The following is a 10,735-nucleotide window of genomic DNA, read 5'->3' on the forward strand; positions in this document are numbered from 1 at the left end:
TTACTTTCTCTATCTTTCTTGGAGATTATATAATAATGACTGTTTGCCTAGGCCACAGAAGAGAAAAAAGAGGAATATCTGAAAAAGATGTTTGTAATTCATCTTTAAGGAAAAACAGTCACTCAGTATGTATCAAGAACCTGAAAAATTTTCATGGCTTTTGACCCAGTAACTTCTCTTCTGGAAATTTATATAAAGAAACTAATTTTAAATACAAAAAGTGATTTATGCACAAATGTTTATCACCGTGTTATTTATATTAGAATAAAAACTGTAAACCACCTGTATAGTAAACATTAGGTAGAATGGTTGAGTAATCATAGCCCTTTAGCTCAGTGGAATATTATATAGCAATTAAAATTGATTTTATATATGAAATATGGATAAAATTAACAAATATGTTCAAGATCTATATACTGAGGGGAACCTGGGTGGCTCAGTCAGTTAGGTGGGAGACTCTTGGTTTTGGCTCAGGTCATGATCTCACGGGTCATGGGATCAAGCCCCGCATCGTCAGGCTCCGTGCTCAGTGGGAAGTCTGCTTAAAGATTCTCTCCCTGTGCCCCTACCCTGCTCATGATTGCACGCGCGCGCTCTCTCTCTCTCTCAAATAAATCTTTAAAAAAAGAAAGATCTATATACTGAGACCTACAAGACATTGCTGAGATCAATTAAATAACAAAATCAAGGAGAGATCTACCATCTTGGTATCAGAAGATTCAATATTATTGTTGTTATGTAAATTTCTCAAAGTTGGTCAGTAGAGTCAATGAAATCCCAATCAAAATCCTGGCAGACTTAAAAAAAAATAAATTAGTACTATGATTGATTTAAAATTTACATGGAAATGCAGAAAACAGAATAGCCAAAGCAATTTGAAAGAAGTTGGAGGGCTTACACTAGCTGATTTCAAGACTTCTTATAAAACTACAGCCATCAAGACAGTATGATGTTAACATAAGAATAGACCTATAGTAGTGACACCACAATAGTAGCTGCAAAATTAAAGAACAGAAGAAACAGATTTTTATTCAGCAAAACTGGACTTTGAAAACATTTTTAAAAAACTATTACTGAGAAAAATGTCTCAGAGTCCTGTATAAACCAGATTCTTACGAATCATGATTACAAATGTGTCCTCTTGAGTCAGTTTGAGATCTTAATGGATTTTGGTCTTGTCTTTAGAAACCCAAATAGCTTAGGGACATCCAAAAGTTGAGAAACAAGATCCCTCTGTATTGCAAAGATAGGATCAAATAAGCAAGTTTGTTTCCCCAGGAAAGTCACATTTCACATTATATCTCATCTCAGGGTGATTTATTCAAATCCTCCCAATCCAGGGTCTCTTGCTTACTGCGCATAGGAACAAACACTGTACCGTTTTACAGAAGAGCAAAATGAAAATGTTATTAAGGGAGATGTGTGTGTGTGTGTTTAATTTTAAGTAGTCCATTTAAAGTTTTAAAGTTTTTGGTATGTAAAAATCTCAGCAGCATAGCAAACTGTAATCTTTGGGCTATATAACTACCTAGGGTTAACATCAAGCATATTTTTTCAAAACGTCTTCTAATTCCAGGTTTGCAATTCAACTGAAAAAAAAAAAAGCCACCTAAGAACATTTATGACTTAAAAAGTTTTCTTTTCTTGAAATAAAAACTACTGCTGGAGACCTCTCCTCCCATATCTTATCAGCTCAACTACCTAGTGTGATTTGAATCGCCCAAACCTTACTTTAAAAAAAAAAAGAGAGAGAGAGAGAGAGAGAAGAAAAACCTTTAGTAAAGTAGGTTCCTTTGATCCTTTTCTGCTACTTATGAAAACTCACACTGTATGTTTAACACATTCCCAACAAGCCAGGATAATGAAGCACATGGGACACTGAGACTTAATTCCATGTATGTTTCTTTATTAAAAAAAAAAAAATGCTCTGTGGGCTGAGGGAAGAATGGAGTAGACTAGGTAGGAGCGAACAGTAAGAAGTGGTTGTGATTGCCGAGCTGGGAGATATCATTAAAAAGCAAACTGGGGAGCTCCAGTTTTGGATCTGAGGAGATTATTGATTCAAATCCTTTAAGGCATTCTTCAAAGGACTTCTTAAAAAGTTGTATTGTCTGAGGAGTTTGGGGTGAGTGGGAGTGTGTGAGTGTGTGTGTGTGTGTGTTATACAAGGGGGAGATTAGTGGTTGGGAGGGCCGTGCCTACATGAGGTACTGGGTGATGAGTTGTATGCATGGATTGTGATTATCTTTAGAGTTGGTCTGAGTAAATACAGGTAATTGCATAACAGGTTTTCTGGGTACTGACGTGCATTTTTGGTTCCTTGAATATTCAGCTTCTGTAGCTATAACCAAGGCCCTCCATGAGTTGGACTTTCTTCTCCTCCTTCAGCTCCTCAGAGTGCTGGAGCTAAGTGCCATCAGATCACACTGTCTGGGTTCAAACACAGGCTGACTTACCAGCCATGTGACGCTGGGTACCTTAGTGAACCATGCCAAGTCCCAGTTTCCTCATAAGTAAAATAAGAATCATAATATCTACATCATAGTGTTACTGGGTTAAATTAGATTGTCACACGTGTTAAACGTTCAGTATGGGTCAGCTCTACAACTCACAGACATTTTAATTTGGTCGATATTCTTTGAAAGCTTTCTGTGTGCTAGGTATATACCGTTCTTCCAATCTGAACATCAGGTGCTGTATTAGTTTGGTGGGGCTGCTGTAACAAAATGAAACACAGACTGAGTGGCTTAAGCAACAGATTTATTTACTTATTTTCTCACAGTTCTGGAGGCCGGCAATCCAAGATCCAGGGCGCTGGCAGGGTTGATGATTTCTCCTGAGGGCTCTCTCTCTCTCTGACTTGCAGATGGCCCCATTGTCACTGTGTCCTCACATGGCCCTTTCTCTGTGCCAAGTATCCAGGGCATCTCTTCGTCTTCTAAGGACACAGGGATCATTTCTATAGTTTGTTACTAAGGACACCAGTCCTACTGAATTAGGTCCCTCCCCAATGGTCTCATTTTCAATTAGCAATAATCGTGCCTTGGGTAAACCTCAATGACTACGATACTGCCACTGCGCAAAGCTCCCAATGGTCTCATTTTAATTCATTTCCTTCTTTAAAGATCTTATTTCAAAATACGCTTACATTCTGAGGTATTGGGGGTTGGGCTTTCCACGTATGAATTTAGGGAGACACATTTCAGCCCATTATAGGTACTAAGTCAGAACTCTGCTTTTTCAAACGAAGAATTATGAGGACCTAGAATACTTTCTTCTACTTTTCCACTTGGTGATCTCTCCCTTATATTCAGCCCTGCTTAAATAGTTTTTCCTCTACAGAGTTCCTGTTGAATTCACATACACAGCTAGACATAATTTCTTAGATATAATCTGTTGTAAAAGTTAGTATACCACAATCCACCCCATGTAATACATATATATGTGTACACACACAATATGTGTATGTATGTATATACATATATGGAGAGAGAAAGAAATGGCTTTTTAATAGTCCATATACCCAGTTAGAATGGAAGCTCCATGGGGAAAATGGCTGTTTTGATCACTACTGCATCTCCAGAGCCTAGAACAGTGGCTTGACACAGTAAGTGCTGTCTCTTATTCTTATTAGCTCAAAGGTCAGAAGCCCCCTCCTAAATGCTCAATAGCTTCTTAAGTAAGCAGGGAATATGTCAGCTTTATCTTCCTACTCTTCATAACTTAGTAAATTCACTGAACAAAATTATGAAGGTTTTCACAGGCTGACATTCAGGTCTTCGAAATTATTTGTGTGGACTATAATCAGAGAAGTGAACATGCTTGTTATGATCCAGAAGGAAGGATATATACATAGATCCTTTTGATTATGAAACCATGATTAATGAAAAGGAAGGTTTCTGAGTAAAAATATTGAGCAGAGTTTGGGACCAATTGCTAACAGTGTATTTCTCTCTTTGAGAGTTTCTTTTCTGCACACAAACTTGGTTTGATGGTTTTGACTGACTTGGCCATGCCTTGAGGCAAAGAAATATGATAACTACGTACCTAGGGGTGGATTAAGACCAAATAAAGGGCCATCACAGGGCTCTATCCAATTCTGGCTCTCCACAACTCCCTCTGGGTCAATCCTATAGCTTACACCTGTCCAAGGCAGCAGAAACCTAGACCGTCACATCTGTCAATGGCTGCCCAAATAATTAAAGCCATCTGTGCCCAGCGTCCCAACACGTCTCTGAATCAGTACGCAGCTCCATAATTTTGCCAACAAGAAATAGCTCCAGAACCATTATGGTTAAATAATTTTTTAAATGAAAGGAAAAGAAACTAAAAAGATAAAATTCTCTTTGATCCCTCTTGACCACATCGACAAAAGGTCCCATTAAATACAGCAGCTGAGATGTTAGGAAAGTCTTCAAGATGGAGATTCTAAATCTCCAAATTGAGTTAGAGGTCAGTGCATGTATATGCCTGAATTGTTTTGTTCACAGGGAATCCAACCTACCTGCTCTCTTTGTGCATCTAGTGATGAATGTGTTGACTGATTGGAATGCAGCCAAATGCTATTTCATGTTGAGTCTTCTCCTCGGGGTATTATGAGGCCGCGCAGGGCAGTGTGAGACAGAACAATGCATGGTTAAGAGCTCAGGCTCTCGAGTCAAACACAACCAAGTGGGAGTCCAAGCCTTGTCACTCTCTTGACCTTGGGCAAATTACTTGGCCTCGCTACATCTGTTTCTTCATCTGTAAAATGGAAATGATAATAATACCTACTTCATTAGTTATAGTGAAGATTACATGAAAAAATGCATGTTATACACTTAGCAGACCACTTGGCACATGGTTGGCATGCAATAAACGTTAGTTACTATGGTTTTTGTTACTGTGGTTGTGAAGACTCCCAGGTCACACAGCCCCCTGCTTTCAGTAGACTTACAAGGGATGACTGGAAACGGGCTCCCAATTCTATTTCACATTCAATAGAATTGCTGTATTATTCCATTGGACTTGCTAACTGATAAAGTCTCTGGGATGAGATGATAGAAGTAACTCGGAAGCACCTACCTTTGATTAATCAATTAGGAAACAAATATATAAGACACTTTCTATCTGCTAGCTGCGTTAGGTACATTTTCTCTCCAACTATTGTTTATCCTCAGGGGAACCCTATGAGGTAGCTGTTTGTGAATGTCTCCCCTCTTCCGTAGGTTAGCTTGCTGGCTTTTCAGTGGCCACACACTTCTAATACCATCAAAGCAGTGACTATATTGTGTTAATATGTTTTTTTTTGCCCAGAACTCTTTGGTTGGTTAATCTCTCTTTACCCATTCTACAATAATCCAATTCAGCCCCTTCGGTTTGAGTAGGACTGAGTCCATCATTCCTGGGGCTAAAGGGAGGTAATAAAGATTCAGGACTAGATACAGAGATTGCCGTGGTATGGCCAACTTATTTCTCAGAGATTCACATTGAGGGAAAGAGGGTCTCTTTTTTTCTTGAGATTGCAGGAAGTATATTCATGGAAACTTGAGAACTTGAAAGTTATATATATTTACCACTTGCCTAGAGCATACTTAAAAATAAAGATAACACAGGGGCGCCTGAGTGGCTCAGTCGTTGGGCATCTGCCTTCGGCTCGGGTCATGATCCCAGGGTCCTGGGATCGGGCCCCGCATCGGGCTCCCTGCTCGGCAGGAAGCCTGCTACTCCCTCTCCCACTCCTCCTGCTTGTGTTCCCTCTCCACTGTCTCTCTCTCTGTCAAATAAATAAATAATAATAATAATAAAAATCTTTTAAAAAAAAATAAAGACAACACAGAAAAGGAGAGAAAAAGAGAGACTGAGATTTAATAACGTCTTTGAAACCCCTGGATGCAGATGTGCGTGAAACTAGTTATGTAAGGCAATAAATTCTCATTGTCTTGGGCTAGTTTAAGTTGAAATCCTAATACAGTTCTAGCTAACAGTTGGTTCTGTGGAATCCCATGCTGCTTTATAACACTGTGTAAGAATATTATGTTTGAACAAAGGATATTTCCTTTTTGTGCAAATGGCTTTTCTATACACTAGCCTTATTGGGGATCAGTAATATTCTTCTCCTAAATAGGTTAGTCTAACTCCTATATTTAAATGCACAAATGTCTTTAAAATGTTTACATATATTTAGAACTTGTTTTTATTTATCTCTTCCCTAGATTTCAAATTCATTTCATAGTGAAGCAACTTTATAATTTGTGAAAAAAAAATAGCATGTAACACTTGTGTTAAGGTAACTTTAATATGGTGAGAGAAGTATTATCTTTGGTATTCAAAGACGTATGATTGACTATTGGCTCCGTGACTTTGTAGTTGCATGAGCTTGGGCAAATTGCCTAGCTTCTTGGAGTCTCAATTTCCTTATCTATCAATAGTAGGTATCTACCTACTTCACAGGGTTAACACAGAGTTAAATGAGATCGTACTTGCAAAACTGGGCAAGAACAGTTTTTGCTAAACCAGTTTAGCTTGGTGTCTAGTGCCATTATCAGGGATTTTATGAGTATCATTGTATAATGATACTCATAAATAGTGGTGATCATTTTCCTCTTTGGGAAATTTTTTTTAAGGTATAAGGGATGTTCAAAGAAGAAACAATAATCCATACTCTCTCCTTGCCTCCTCAAAATTAATCCCTGTGAACATTTTTGGGATATTTGCATCTTTTTAAAGTATTTTTATGTATTGATTTTTAAATTTATGCAAACAATAAATCAGTTGTAACTTAAAACTTTTAGACCATTATAGAAGAAACTATAGTCTCCTGAACTCTCCTGTCTCCATATTGATGTCCTCCCACCAAACAGTGCTAAGAGCATACTCTGATGAATCTGTCTAATGAAAGAGTTTCCAAAATTCTTTATAATTTTCATACATATCTATGTATTGGAAGAAATATAAAATACTGGTTTCTCATTTTTTTTTTTGTGATTCATGTTAATATGTGGAAATCTACTTGATTCCTTTGAACATTTTGTAGTAATTCTTTGTGTTCGTGGAATTGCTTTCATCTATTTATCTGTGGATAAGTATTAAAAAATTTTTTTCATATTACAAACAATATTACATCATATCTTTTGTGTATGTGCAAGTCTTTATCCAGAACAGATATGTAGAAAGAAATTGCGGGGTAATCTAATAGATACCACCATCTTGCCCTTCAGATTGATTGTACTAATTTCAAGGTCGTGAGCAGCTACATTTAATTTTACTCTCCCCACCCCCAGCCCTGCCCTTGCTTGTGTACACTTGATATTATCAAACTTTTTAATCTTTGTCAAACTGGTAGCATAATAGTAATTCATTGCTATTTTAATTTATATTTTCTGATTACTAATGAGGCAGATCCGTTTTTCATAGGGCAATTCTGATTTCATCTCTGTAATTACCTATTTGCATCCCATAAACTCTATCACTGGTTTTTAGACTTTTTTAATAGATATGTAAGAATTATTTGAAGGCTTTAGATGTTTATCCTTGGTCTGTTTTGTATCTGAATATTTTACAGCTGTGACTATTTCCTCCCAGATTGTCAGCTGTCTTTTACCTTTGTTCATTTTCAAATTTCATTCTTTTTCTATTTTTGCTGCACATAACTGATTTTAAGAAACTCTTCTCAACTCCAGCATCTTGTTATTGTCCTTCAGTATCTTGGCATAAAATTAGAATTATTTTCCTAAATATGGGCCTTTAATTCTACTCGATCTTATTTTTGCCTATGCATAAGACAATCTTTTGGATTCCCATTCTATACCATTGATCTACCTGCCTATTCTCGGAACAGTACCACACTGTTTTAAGTACTGTGGCTTCATGGTATGCCTTGGTTTCTGGGCTGACAGAAATGATAAACATGACTTTTATTGTATTTGTAATGTTTTTTATAGGCAGAAAGAAAAGTTAATGAGCGCAGCTGTGTGCTGAGCACAGTGGGAGGCCTTTTCATATTTTATCTCATTTTATCCTCATGTCAGCCCTGTGAAGGAAGTGGTATTGACTGACTTGAAGATGAGAAGACAGAAGTTCAGTGAAGATACCTAACTTTCTCAGGGTCACATAGCTTGTAGGTAGTGAAGATTTGAGTTCATGTCAGCCTGACTCTAAAATTCAACCCTTTCCTTGACATCTCCCACATTCCCAGGTTCAGACCATCCGTAAGGAAAACAGTAATATCTGCTGATTCCTTTCATTTTTTTAAGCTGTTTTATTCTGCAGATAAGATTCTTAATATTGCAGGAAGCTGAGAGATGAGGCTGTACTTTAATCAGCTATGCATAAGTTATGTTAAGGACAAGAAAGATAAGGAGAAGCAGAGCCTTTGGTGAAGTTGACCAACTATTTTTTTATTTTAAGGAACAGTACAGTCCTGACCCCACCCCCACCTCTTAGCCTTAAGTTTTCTTACTCCTGCTAATTAGTTCCAAATGTTCTTCAGTTTTCTGTCTTCTCCTCTAGACAGAAACCTAATGCCAGCAGTGGGTACCAAGCCTTCCCTTTGGCCTTTGCTCCTTATGGCCTGGTCACTGCCTTCAGCAATTAGTAAATCATGGACAGTTTCAGCTGTCACACAGTCTTGGATTTGACTCTGACCCCTCTCTGGAATCTGAAGTCTCTTGAACCAATCTGCCATTTTACCACATGGGCTTCCTTCCTGGAGAGGAGCATGAAAAAGACTTTGTCCTGGTGCTGCAGAGGTTCCTGGCTGCAGATTGCCCACTTGGGCTTTGAAATCTTTCCAGTTTTTACCTGAGAAGCAGGTAGTTCAATTTATCAGGTTGTTCACTTTGCCACAGAATAGGAGAAGTCGAGACTTTCCCCCTTTTCTTTTAAAGAAGAATGAGGACCTGTCTCTGTTGATTTATGATCTTGGAAAGAGGAGAAGGGCACAAGATAAAAGAAGAGATGAGGAATGCTATGATAGAGTGGGTAACACCTGAGGAGTCTCCCCTGCCTGGAGACAAGAGAGATCTTACAGGCTATTGAAGACAGGCAGGGGTTTTTATTTATTTATTAATTTTTTTTTCAACTCTTAAAATGTGAAACTACATCTACTCTGACTTTTCCATGCTGAGGACTTTGATGTCCCACCTAGCTGGTAGCTAAGTCTTAAGGAAGGATTTCTGAACATGGAGAAGCTTTTCTTCACTGAATGGCTCAGTTCCATTTCCTGTAGCATGATTAAGGAAGGCTGATGAGTAAAAACATGTTCTTGTATTTTTAGATGACAAGGAAATGATTGAAATTATTGCATATGGAAAACCAAAACACTTCACAGGGAAGGAAGTTTATCATTCAGACCCAACCTGATTTTGGCCCGGCCAGATCCTTTTGCAATTTGACTTACATCTTGACTAGTCCCTTTGCATCTGAATTCTATGAAATACACACAGATCAAGAGCACAGAGCCACATAGATGGGAATGGGAAAGAAGAAGATGGGGATGCCAGGAGAGCAGAGTTACAAGAGAGACCACATGCCCTTACTTGCCAATCTGATTTTGGAGAACAGCCAACCATTAAATGCAATGATCACACTGTCATACTGCTGAATTCAGGAGATTGTGATCACATCACTGAACAAACTGTTTTCTTTGACTCAGAACACTGTAGAGTCTAACCTTGAGAAAGGTTGAGGACATGCCATATAACACAGTGTCTAAGAAGCACTGAATGTGTAGCTGAGTCAGCTTGCAAGAATGAGAATCAACTTAACTGCATTTTAGTTACAGCTTTGCCCTTTCCTAGGTTATCCTAAGTGGTTCTTCCCCATTTTGGACTATGGGTTTCTAATGAATAAAGTGATGAGTTAAAAAAAAACATAAGTTCTAACATCCTTTCAAGGTGGAAAGGAATATGGAAATCTTGACAAATACCTGTTAGCTGCAAAGTATCATATTTCCTTGTGCTGGGGAATCATAGATGAGTGATTATTGCTAAGCATGAAGTAGTGCAAATGGAAAAGCCATCAAGGAGTCAGATTAGATTAGTCCTCCCAGTCATTGATCCTTGTTCAAATTCTAGAAGAAAGTGTGAAGCCAGCATTGAATTCTCTGTGGTCAGAGCCTCTGCTTATGGTCTCCATTAGCCAGTTGAAGAAAATCCCTTTCCTACCTCAGATTTAATTGGTTTCTGGGCACCGTAGTCCCCCAGTGCCATTGTTATCTTGTTCAGTATGAGCTCAGGTGTAGTTTTCTGTGTATGCTTGAAGCTAACTACACAGCTCTAGTTACCAGAAGCAACTTTTGTAGGAAACATTCCCCAAATATGTTCAAAGAGAAGGATTGGAATTTTGAGAAACTTAGCTTTCTTGAGGTATGCTTGGGAATTATCACATCTTAAAAAATATTTTTTTTAAAAAAAGAGGAAGAAAACCTTTGTGGAAGTGAAAATTAATGATCTGTAGTCCTGGGGTTTTCCTTCCAGTAATGTCCAAGTAAGCTAATATCAGACTACTTTTCTGCAGATAGCAACTATAAATTCCAAAATAAAAATATAAAAAGTAACAATCTAAAGGGTTAAGAGTAAACAAACAGGCAGATTTTAAAGGAAAGTTCATATCTGGAAAAAGAGAATAGCACTTGGTGATTTTTCTTCCTTTTGTGTGTATCTCTGTATGTATGGTTTTTAACCAAAAGACAGATCCTAGTCTGTGTCATTCAGGTTGGCTAAAATGCAGATATAACAGCTGGAATTGATCTTTC

The 10,735-nt window shown here is 37.9% G+C and overlaps 1 pseudogene; it reads right to left on the reverse strand.

Annotated features, from left to right (window-relative positions):
- Window positions 1-3,010: 3,010 nt before the first annotated feature.
- Window positions 3,011-3,087, reverse strand: LOC118531881 (U4 spliceosomal RNA; annotated as a pseudogene).
- Window positions 3,088-10,735: the final 7,648 nt, after the last annotated feature.

Source organism: Halichoerus grypus, chromosome 14 (assembly GCF_964656455.1).
Source record: "Halichoerus grypus chromosome 14, mHalGry1.hap1.1, whole genome shotgun sequence".
NCBI lineage: Eukaryota > Metazoa > Chordata > Mammalia > Carnivora > Phocidae > Halichoerus > Halichoerus grypus.